At 44.7% G+C, this 12,098-nt stretch overlaps 1 protein-coding gene across 2 annotated transcripts in view; it reads right to left on the bottom strand.

Annotated features, from left to right (window-relative positions):
- LOC135093175 (sodium/potassium/calcium exchanger Nckx30C-like) overlaps positions 1 to 10,154 on the bottom strand; it is a 352,301-nt gene extending 342,147 nt beyond the window's left edge. For both annotated transcript variants that reach the window (XR_010263241.1, XR_010263240.1), the window contains exon 1: positions 9,836 to 10,154. The gene's annotated coding sequence lies outside the window, so the exon portion shown is untranslated. The remainder of the gene's footprint in view (positions 1 to 9,835) is intronic.
- Positions 10,155 to 12,098: the final 1,944 nt, after the last annotated feature.

Below are 12,098 nucleotides of genomic sequence, written 5' to 3'. Positions count from 1 at the left end.
TATCCATTTTATGCACATATGAGAAGGAATCTTACCACACATTGCATGCACAAACATATATACATCTTACGGCTGTAGTTTATGTTAAGGAGATGAAAAGCCAGTTTCTCACGAGTGTTTCTCCAGTTAATAATGTAGATACCTTGTTAATCTGTCACTAGAACCATAAAAACGCCCTGAAAAACCCGTATCACTTTAACTAGAGCTTTTTGCAAGTAGTGGTGGGGTGGAGAAGAATATTTCTTTTTTAATATGATGCTATATGTAATGACTTTCACCACACACACGCACACACACACACACACACACACACACACGATACTGATCACAAGTTCTCGAGTTCATTAAGAGGGAAGAAAGGGACATAATAACGAACCAATGGCAGGGAAAAGTCGCCCTTATACAGCCATTCGGGGGGAAAATGGACTGCTGACGGCGTGAGGGCCAGGGAGTGACCGCCCGCTGCTCCTCCACGCGTCACTGGAGCCACTCTCGGTTTTTTTCTGAAGTGCGTAACGCGGTGGTGGTGGTGGTGGTGGTGGTGGTGGTGGTGGTGGTAGTTCTTTAGTTTGTTGAGGAAGGAAAACTTAAACTGCTCTTGGCATTGCAGTTTAAGTTGGACGGGTGTCTCCTCTTCCTCTTCCTCCTCCTCGTCTTCCTCCTCTGTTCACCCAGTCTTCCTGTCCAAGTAACCTATCTTGTTTAAACTTCTATTTTCTTCATCATCAAACATCGGGGCAAGGACCACAATGTCTATTCCTGTTTGTTGTCCTTAGTTTTCCTTTATGTTCCTTTGTATTTTCTTGTATACCTCTTCTTTCCACTCCTTTCTTCTTATAATTGTCACCGTTCTCTTCTTCTGGTACACGTTTCTTTCCTTTACTCCTCCTCCTTCTCTTCCTTTTCTTCATATTTACTATTGCTCTTCTCCTTCTCCATGTCCTCCTTTTCCTCCTCCTAATGGTCACGTTCGTCACCTTTTTCTTCATCTCCTCCTCCTTGTCTCCATCTCACTCTCTATTTTCTCCTCTTTTCTTTCTTCGAATTCTTGTAATTTTCTTTGTTCTATTTTCTATCTCTTCTGGTTTTAATCACGTCCCGTTTCTTCTCTTACTCGTCTTCCTCTTCACTTTTTTTCTATTTTCTTTCCAGGTCTAGTTTTCATATTCTTTTTCCTCTTTATCTTTCTCTTCACTTTCCCTCTATGTAATTATTGTGATCCTTGTTTTATCTTCTCTTTCCTACGTCTATTTTTCGCATCCCCTTCCTTATCCTTGTTTTCGTCTTCACTTTCCTTCTAATTTTTGCTGTCGTTCTTCTATTTTCCTTCACTTCCTCGTCCTCTTCTTCACTTTCCCCCCTAATTCTTCTGCTAGCTGTTCTATATTTTCTCCTATGTCAAGCTTCCATCGCGTCGTCTTTCTTATCCTTGTCTTCCTCTCAACTTTCCTTTTAATTTTTGTTATTGCTCGTCTATTTTCCTTCACTTCCTCGTCTTCTTCTCCACTTTTTCTCTAATTCTTCTCGTTGCTGTTCTATATTCTTCTCCTACGTCAAGTTTCCATCGCGTCCTCTTCCTCTTCCTCGTCTTCGTGTCCATTGCTCCTTCTCTCCTCGCTTTCCCATTACAGGTGACGAGGCTCAGGTGACGGCGAGGCAGCAGGTGGCGACGAGAGTCCGTTTGGGTCAACAACAGCTGCCGCCACTACTACATCTCCGTCTGTAGGTTTGTATGCAAGTTTCTCTCTCTCTCTCTCTCTCTCTCTCTCTCTCTCTCTCTCTCTCTCTCTCTCTCTCTCTCTCTCTCTCTCTCTCTCGTCCTCTTCCAAAACACTCAATTAGACTACTATTTTTTTGCTTGCTTGGTTGGTTGCTTGTGTGTGTGTGTGTGTGTGTGTGTGTGTGTGTGTGTGTGTGTGTGTGTGTGTGTGTGTGTGTGTGTGTGTGTGTTCACGGCTCAGTCTGTCTGTCCGTCTGTCCGCTTGTCTGTCTGCTTTGTTTGCTTTCATATGAGTGAGGCAATCTGTTTGTCACAAGTCAATCAGTGTCTTTCTGTTTGACACGCCTGGACCAGCAACACACACAGACACACACACACACACACACACACACACACACACACACACACACACACACACACACACACACACACACACACACACACACACACACACACACACACACACACACACACACACACACACACACGTTGTTTTGAAATCAGTCACAACCAATGAAAACAATTGTCTCGAAGGAAATTTTCTCTCTCTCTCTCTCCCCCTCTCTCTCTCTCTCTCTCTCTCTCTCTCTCTCTCTCTCTCTCTCTCTCTCTGGTTAAAATTCTGATTTTTCTTCCTTTCCTTCCCTTTTCTTTCTTTTCCTTTGTTAATCCACTTTACTTGACATTTTCTTGCTTCCCTGTTCTTTTTTTTATCTCCGTCCTTCGTTTCTTTAACAGTTCCTCGTTTCTCCTTTACACGCTTCGCTATTTACTATTTCCTTTTGTTGATCTCTGCATTTCTCTCGTGTTTCTTACTTTTTTTCTCTTACTTTTCGTTATCTTTAAAAATTCAAGACATCTTTCTGCTAACGATTTAATTTGTCTTGCTCCTTCTCCTCTTCTTCTTTATTCTCCTCCTCCTCCTAATCCTCCTTTTTTTTTTTTACATATTATTTTTCTACTGAGAAAATTAAAATCCCAGCCTATACTATTCATTCATTATTTTTCTTCTTCTTTTTCGTCTTTTCCTTCTCCCCTTGTCCACGGTCTTATTTCACTTCCCCTCCTCCTCCTACTAATCTGTTATTATTTTTCTTTGTCCTCCTGCACCGCTGACTTATCCTCCTTGTCCTCTCCTTATTCTCCCTTTTCTCCTCTCCCTCCAGCTCTTCGTATCTTCTTTCTTCTCCTTCTGTTATTTGTCTTTCTCTTTCTGCTTTTCCTCTCTCCACAAGATTACGAGAGAGAGAGAGAGAGAGAGAGAGAGAGAGAGAGAGAGAGAGAGAGAGAGAGAGAGAGAGAGAGAGAGAGAGAGAAAATTATTATAGCCCAGACCTCGTCTCGTCCGGTCTTCGGCAAGAATGCGTCAGAGGACAAATGTTTTAAAAGTTTCCACCACACAAAGAAAGACTTGCGGTGTGTGTGTGTGTGTGTGTGTGTGTGTGTGTGTGTGTGTGTGTGTGTGTGTGTGTGTGTGTGTGTGTGTGTGTGTGTGTGTGTGTGTGTGTGTGTGTGTCCCTCTCCCTCTCTCTGTGAACAAAACTATCTTCTTCAGTTTTGTTGGTCTTCTTTGTCGTCTTTTCTCCTCACTTGCTTTATTTGTCTTCTCCTTGCAACCAATTACCATCCTCCTCCTCCTCCTCCTCCTCCTCCATCTCCTACTTTTCATCCTTTGCTTTCCTCGTCACGTACTTCTCTTTAGTCCCCACGTCACTTCTCCTCCGTCACTATTCTCACCTTGTTGCTGCTCCGGGATCCTGATTTATGGCTTCTTGGACCGCCCCTGTTCTCTCCCCCATCCTCCTCCTCCTGCAGGCAGACAAACAGTGGCAAAGGTACCAATGCACTGTATTCGCATTCACTTACACTCGAGTACAATATTTTAGGGGAGCGAGGGCGTTCATTGTTGCGCTTTGGAGTTACTGGTATTAGAAATCAAAGTTTGTATTTATGTCTGGAATATTCGAGCCAAAATGTTCGTGGAAGTCTGATGAATAATTTGTTGCATTGTCAAGAATAACAAACTAAACAAGAGAGAGTGAAGGAGTGAATGAGAGAGAGAGAGAGAGAGAGAGAGAGAGAGAGAGAGAGAGAGAGAGAGAGAGAGAGAGAGAGAGAGAGAGAGAGAGAGAGAGAGAGAGAGAGAGAGAGAAAGGGTACAATCATCGTCTAAAATTTACGGCCATGAACGTATAATCTGATACGGCGAAAATAAATAACAGTTCTAATATTTCTCTTCGGCGTGAATAGTGTTCGTGTTGGAGGAGGCCAGAGAGAATACAGGTCGTTGGTCATTTCTGCTTCTATTTTTTCACTCGTACTATTTTTAAAAGCAATCGTGACTTTTTTTATTCTATGCATTCCAATTTTGTATCTCTTCTATAAGTTTGTAAGTCATATTAAATGCTTTCGTGTCTCGTTGCCTCTGTATTGATGAAGCAAATGTTACCACAATGACATCAAGAAAATTCTCAAGGTCAGTATTCAAGACAGGACAAGAAATAACAGGTCCAAGTTTGATGAAGTTAAATTTAAGCAAGACATAGTAATCAGGTTGTTAGTGCTGAGTCATTAAGGAGCGTGGAAGTGGGTAAGCATGTTTTATACAAGAACTGCCACGTGTAGGCCTAATGTTTTTTACCAGCTGCCTATGTGTTCTGATGTTTTTATGTAAAATTTTTTTGGGTGATGATGGCAGATGGCAAAATTGAAGTACTATGGAATTTGCCTCTTGCAGTTACTTATTTTCTTATGTTACGTTCATGTGTCACTTTGAGCAAACAGAGAACCGATTTTCAATTTGATATGCGAATGGTTTGCTAATCCATTCCTCTTCGCGTCGTAATCTCCGTGTGTTACCGCCACCCCGGCAGGTGAGAGCGGCACACCTGGCGATTAGCGCGGCTCTCTGCAGGTGAGGGTGACAGGTAAAAGTGTGGGGAGAGTTATTTAATCGGAAACTGAGGCAACGAGACACAAAGATTATTGAACACACATGAGAGGATTGTCACATTTATAAAAGTAAATCTGACTATGATTGATATTAGTCCTTCATTTCGTGTTATATTTTTTTTCTGTCACAATAATAGTTAAATAGTCTTGATGTGGAAATGTGTGAACTACTGAAAATATCACTCAGTCTTTTCTCTTCAGGCTTCACCCAATGTCCTTTTTTCCATTACATAATGCGTGGCTAAACTGCAAATTGGTCTTTTAATTTTCTTTCCTGCACTGAAAAAAAGGACTCTTAATTTCTATATTTTCATAATTTATCATACGGTTCGTGACAATAGTGTTTGCCTCGTGTGTGTGTGTGTGTGTGTGTGTGTGTGTGTGTGTGTGTGTGTGTGTGTGTGTGTATAAGACGCACACATATACCAAAGATATATAGTTAAGCAGACATATATGACTCTTAGAAAAAAAATAATTAAATATGGACTAAATTCACATACAAATCCAGAAATTACAAGTGAATGACAGAAACAGGAAACAAAGAAGAGCAAACACGAATTCACGGGGTGACACATTGACTTCAGACACCGCAGAGCCAGACAAGGAAGAGGGAAGGCCTGGCTCACCTCACCTGAGCGTGCCCTCCACTCTGTGTTACTCTACGTGGAACAAACACCCACGACACAGCAGTAATCACCCCGCGTCACGGCCACACGCACCGCACTGTACCCAGGAGTCACGGTACAGCATGATCTGTTGCTTACCTTCTCACTCTCCTCCTCCTCCTCCTCCTCCTCCTAGTTTACTCTCTACACTCCTTTCTTCCTTTATCCCTCTTCTTCTACTTCTCCTTCTCCTTCTCCATATATATAAAATGGTCTCTGCATTCTCTCTGTATCCGTGTATTATTATTGTTAGTGCTACTACTACTACTACTACTACTACTACTACTACTACTATTATTATTCTCATTCGTTACTCTCTTTCTGTCTCTCCAGTCCTCTCCCTCTTCTTTCCACAGTTCATCCTCTACACTCCTTGCCCCTTCCTTTTCCTTCTCCTCCTCTTCCTCCTTCGCGTCCTCTTTCCCTATCACTAGCTAGACTTCCTCCCTTCTCTCTCTCTCTCTCTCTCTCTCTCTCTCTCTCTCTGTCTCTCTCTCTCTCTCTCTCTCTCTCTCTCTCTCTTTCTCTCTCTCTCTTTCTATCTATCTCTCCTATTTTTGTTTTTTTTCTTTCTCCTACTTCCTATAACTTCCCCAACATCTCTTCCTTTATCTCTCTCATCTTTTCCTCCCCCTCCTCCTCCTTCTTGTTACAAACACTCCACCCATTTCTTTGTCTATCTCTCTCACTTTTTCCTCCTTTTCTTCCTTCTCCTCCTATTCCTCCTTCGTGGTACTTTCCCTAAACCCCATTCCTTATCTCTCTCAGGTTTTCCTCCTCCTCCTCCTCCTTTTCCGCCTTCTTCCTACATTTTTTCTTTTGTTTCTATTTCTCCCCCTCTTTCCTTTACATTCTACTTCAGTTTTTCTCCCTCCTCTTCCTACATTCATATCCTATATTAATTTATTAACCGTAGTAGTCTTCTCTCTCTTTTTCTTCTTCCTTCTCTTCCTCCTCCTTGTCACAATACGTATATTTGTACCAAGGTAATGTGTTACTCTGCTACTATAGAGAAGTTACTTAATCTCTCTCTCTCTCTCTCTCTCTCTCTCTCTCTCTCTCTCTCTCTCTCTCTCTCTCTCTCTCTCTCATTACCGAGTCATTACGGCAAGAGGAAGTTACGACCAGGATATTGACGTTCACCTTTCAGCGTGTCGTGCCGGGGATCGAAACCCGAGTGAGACAACGAATGACTCACTCACTCTCCCACCCACTCTCTCACTCTTTCACCGAGTCTTCCACTCTCACTCATTCTTCCATAATTTCATTCATTTTTAGATACAGTTTCTTCCACATATTCTCTCTCCTTCCAGTCTTCCATCCATTCTCTTCCTTCCACTCTTCCACCTTGTCTTCCACTCTCTCACTCATTCATTTTATCAAACAGTTTCTTCCACGTATTCTCTCTCCCTTCCACTTTCCCATCTATTCTCCCCCTTCCACTTTCCCTCTTAATTTTCCATCCTTTCTCTCCTAACTTTTCAGCTCATTCTTCTTCACACTCTCATCTTCCCATCCACTCTTCCTCCCACTCTCCCACCTATTCTCACTCCTCATTACTCCACCTCCCTCAACAATCATTCAATGTAAGATGCCAATTAAATCTGCTTTTATTGTATGTAGTAATTCATAGATTAAAAAAGAATAAATGTGAAAATGAAAGTATTTTCCTCTTTCTCCTCCTCCTCCTCCTCCTTTTCCTCTTCCTCCTCATTTTTCCTCGATCAAAATGTGGAAATTGTCATTTTTTTTTCCCTTAAAAGGTATAATTATTCTGTTTCCTCTTTCCTTTTTTTCGCTGAGTCCTTCTTTTCTTCCTTTAGATATTTTTCTTTCTTCTTTTTTTCTTTCTTCTTATTTATCTTTCCTTTCGTTCGTTCCTTTTAAAATTCATCTCTTATATTTCTTCTTTCGTTTTACATCTAATCCTCACTTCCATTTATCCTTTCTCCGTGTATTTCTTTCTATTTTCTTCCTTGATTCCATTCGTTTTTCTTTCCTTTCTTATCCCACTTTTATTTTTCACTCTTCCTTCCTTTCTTCCTTATTCTATACTGGTTCTTATTTTTCCTCTCACCTAATCTCTCATTCCTATTCATCCTATCTCCATCAATCTCTTTAATTTTCCCTTATGTCTCAAAGTTACTCCCTCCTTCCCTCTTCTTTCCATTTAATCCTCCCTCCCTCTCTCTAATTATTTCCTCCTACTTGCTTCAATCCCATCTCATCTTATCTCCGCGTTCTTCTTTCCTCTTTAACGCCTCCTTCCATCTTCATTCTCTTCTCTTCTGTTTTTTTTTTTTTATTCCTCCTCCTTTTACTCCTCCTGTTATCAATTTGCAGCAATGCTTTCCCTCTTTTCTCTCTAATAGCGATTGTAATAGTAGTGGTGGTGGTGGTGGTGGTGGTGGTGGTGGTGGTGGTGCTAGTAGTAGTAGTAGTAGTGAAAGTTAAAATGTTTTCCTTTCAATTATCTTCATCCAGTGAATACACAAGAGTCAACAACAACAGTTTACCTCCATGAGCTGTATATTACTTGGAGGAGGAGGAGGAGGAGGAGGAGGAAGAAGAGGAGGAGTAGAGATAAGGAAGAAGAGAGCAACTGAAATTTACGTCTTGACTGGCAGGCTGAAGAAAATATGGTGAGGATTGTGATTCGTGTGCTTTGGTGGTGGTGGTGGTGGTGGCAATGATAGTGAAGGGTATGGTGAAGTGAAAGGGTGATGGTGACGATGATGATGATGAAAGGGCTTGTGTTGCGGTGGTGATGATGACGGTAAGATGGTAATATGGTGGTGATAGTGATGATGAGTGATATGGTGAGAGAGTGATAAAAGTAATGATGGTGATATTGATGCAAGGATAATGTGATGGCGATAGTGATTATGATGGTGTTGACAGGGTAATATGGTAGTGGTGGTGATGGTGATGGTGATGGTGATGGTGATAAATGGTAATATGATAGTGAAAAATGAAAAAAATATATGTGGTTTATTTAAATGCCCATTATTGGTCGATTATTTTTTTTTTCATATTGATAGTTCTCTCTCTCTCTCTCTCTCTCTCTCTCTCTCTCTCTCTCTCTCTCTCTCTCTCTCTCTCTCTCTCTCTCTCTCTCTCTCTCTACGCTAGGCAAGTCTTCAGCATGGACTGTTAGTCCATCACCTAGTCCTCCACAACACACACACACACACACACACACACACACACACACACACACACACACACACACACACAAACACACACTTCACTATATAGTGTTTTTTATCATATAATTTTTAATTGATTTTCTCTACAATACTGGGATTGAAATTACTGACTTCTCTATCCCACCTCTTCATGTCTTGTGTAGAGTACAAAAGTTTCTCAAATGAAGTGGAAGACAGCAGGTATGAGGGAGTACCACGTAAACACTTTCCCCCTACCCCTCCCCCCTCCCCCCAGCCTGCAGCAGCACAACAACCGTGCAGGTGAATGTCACTCGCCTTCGATCAGTTTACCGGTTGAGAGCACAAATATGTCACCTCATATTTATTACTCATCAGATAAGCTCAGTCCCGCGCCTCCCCTTCCCCTCCATCCTCCTCCCTTCCCCGCGCATCGTCTCTCCCCTTGATGTCTCTCTCTCCCTTCGCTTCCCTATTCCCGCCCTCCACACCTGGCCCATTGGCCCACCGCTTCCCTCCCTGCCTCCCTGCCTCGGTGTGAAGGCATGAGTAGGCCGCCCCGTGGCCCTTAGGAGCTGCGGCTGAGGTAATCCATATATTGATCCGCCTGCCCATCTCCTCGCTCCGCTGACCCATTTCGTGCTCATCACCATCTGGTTTGGTCCTGTCCCGTGCCGCCCCGCCCCGCGCCATAGTAAGTGCGGGGCGGGCCGGGGAGGGAGGGAGCAGGGGAGGGCAGGGGTCACTCCAAAGGTCACCAGGATAATGACCAAATTGACGCCACAAGCAGCAGCCGCAGCTCCCGGGTTGTCGGCAGCACTGCTGCAGGATGGGGCACAGCACAACCTTCACGCGGCAGCGTCACCCTATTCTGGGAGCAACACACGGGTACGATGTCACGAAGGAGCCTCCTCCACGACAGCCGATGGATGATGCAACCCTACCCCTCCCGCCTCGGATGGAGCACATTTCCTGACTGACATTCAGTTGCGAGTCTTACCTTGATAAATGTCACGAGATATTCCTGTGTTGCAAATCCTCTTCCGCCGCAGCAACACTCAGGCTACAGTGCCGCGGTGAGTGCCGGCCAGCGTGCGCCGCGCGTGTGGCTGTGGTGAGGACAGCACCAGGGGCAGCCAGGCACCGTCACCACATGGAGGAGCGAGCTAGCAAGACCCAGACAAGACCTAGAGGCTACAGGTGTGCCTTACAGGCCACACCACTCACCCAGCAACAGCACCGCACCAACCAGACCCGAGCAAAGAGGCAAAGTTAATCCTACATTAAGGAGAGGAAGCATCGTGCTGAGAGACCGAAACGTCAACACTTACACTCGCAAGAAGACTTTTGACAACTGTTTCCTGGACGAGAGAAGTTTCAGTGTTAACAGTAAGGTCACGAGAGTCAGCGGGGCACAGCGGGCGGGGCGGGGTCGGCCGGCGGCTGACGGGACACTCTCAGCTGTCCCCCTCGGAACATTCCGCGAGCGAGGGTGTGGCGGCGGCGGCGACGGCGGGGGCGAAGAGTTGGCGGGGCGTCGGTGGAGATTGGAGTGCCGTGTTGGGGTTTGTGGAGCGTTGGTGGACCACGAGACAGGGAGGATCTCTCTCAGTCCGACTCCGCTCGCCAACTGGTCCCTGGCGGTGGTGCGGTGCGGCCCTCCCTCCCTCCTGCCCTCCCGCTCCCCTCCACACCTCTCATCCCCCCTAGTATGCTGCTGCTGCTGCGTCGACTCCTTGGACACCTCCACTCACCCCCACCTCCACCCACATTCCCTCTACTCCCTTACTCCACTCCCGTGTCACCTCCGTGCACCCACCCGCTCACCCACCCATCCACCCACACATCTGCCAAAGCTTTCCCCAGAGTTGCCCGTCCCTACCCGCCCTTGCCTGCCCCTGCCTAGCCTTGCAGACTTACTGAGACATCAAGATAGAGCACGAACCACCACCTGATAAACACCTGGGCATAGGGAACATCAGTGCAATACAGCACACCCTCGCGCCTCACCTCCAACCTCACCTGACCTACCAAAATAACTCTCCCATTCATCTATGTCTCCCTCCCTCTCCCATCTCTTCACATCAATTCTGCCCCTTCCCTCCCCTGCCGTGGCCACCTGTCCCGTGTGTCCCTGCCTTAAAAAAAGAAAAAAATCTGGGCCTCTCGATGACGATATTTCCCTTTGGCCGATAAATCCCACCTCGCCTCCCAGATCAGAAACACGTTCTCGATCTTCTCTTTCCTCCACTCTCCCTTTTTGTGATAGATTACCGCGGGAGAGAGTGAGAGGGAAGAGAAGGAAGAGGAGGAGGTGGAGGAAGAAGAGGAGGAGGAGGAGGAGGAGGAGGAGGAGGAGGAGAAACTGGAGGAGGAATAAATTAGTGCGAGAACACAGGATGCAAGCTTGCCTATAACGAGGTGGCCTGACTTAACATCGGCATAAACAATACACTTTACAAGTCCTCTGCTAACTGCACGATAGCTTGATACAAACGTTAGAAGGCTTCTCCCGCCCACCAGTTCTGAGACACCACTGGCAGGAAAAGAGAGAAAAAAAAAAAAATTAGAAGACCGATATGTGGTAAACTTCTGGTGAATTTAAATTGTGGTGAGTGTTTGGTGCCATCTTGTTTCTTGTACACAATCCTTAAGGAGCGAAATGACCAGAAGGTGGGTCATTACGGCAATTAATTAACCAGTCAGTCAATTAATATAAAGAAATACTAGGTCAGTACACAGTCAATATCGTATCAATTAACCATTCAGTCAATACAAAGAATACCACCTTCAATAATTCCCACATTTTTGCTGCTCTTGGCTTCAGCTCCTCTTATATGAAAAATAAAAAAAAAATCATTCGGTTTAATCAGTTAATAAATCAGTCACCATACATGAACCAATCCCTTAATCCATTCAGTCATTCAATTAATCGCTCACCCAATCAGTCAGTCAGTCAGTAAATCACAAACAAATCCTGGAACCACGTGGACATTTTAACTCGGAAAAGAAACGTATTACTTATTACACACAGACACATTACACATAAGTACTTATAATAACCCATTCAAGTTTTCTCTTCACTCAATACGCGCATTTACTCCCTCGCATTTTCTGCCCCAGCGGTTAATGTTCCTAGTGCCAAGCAGAGTCGCCTCTACACTCACCGGGATTGAAAAACATCTGTGGGACGACTGAACCGTGTTGCCTAGATTTCTGAATAGCTAAAGCCTTCCGTCCCACTTCTCTCTCATTTGGAAATCTCAAAGTGACAGAATTCAGTCAAGTTTTAAAGCTGGTGTGTGGATGTGTGGATGGGCGGGACGGGAAGCTGTACTGATCGTGTGGAGCGTGCGATGGTGGGTGAGGGAGGCGGATTATTATCTCTAGGGTGTGCTACGGACGGGGGGCCAATAAGCGACAGACAAAAAGGCAATGAAAGATGTATCACCGACTGCTACGTATTTGCTGGTGTGACACAGTTAGTCATTCAAAGGTGTGCTGCAGATGGATGATCATTCAGAAGTGTGGCACAATAACCAATAGCCTTTTCACCTTTCTTAGAGACTGGCACCTCAGCGGTTCTTTTCTTGT

This window comes from Scylla paramamosain, chromosome 42 (genome assembly GCF_035594125.1).
Source record: "Scylla paramamosain isolate STU-SP2022 chromosome 42, ASM3559412v1, whole genome shotgun sequence".
Classification (NCBI taxonomy): Eukaryota; Metazoa; Arthropoda; class Malacostraca; order Decapoda; family Portunidae; genus Scylla; species Scylla paramamosain.
Note: the sequence above shows the minus strand (reverse complement) of the source record. Positions and strands in the feature narration are given on the sequence as shown.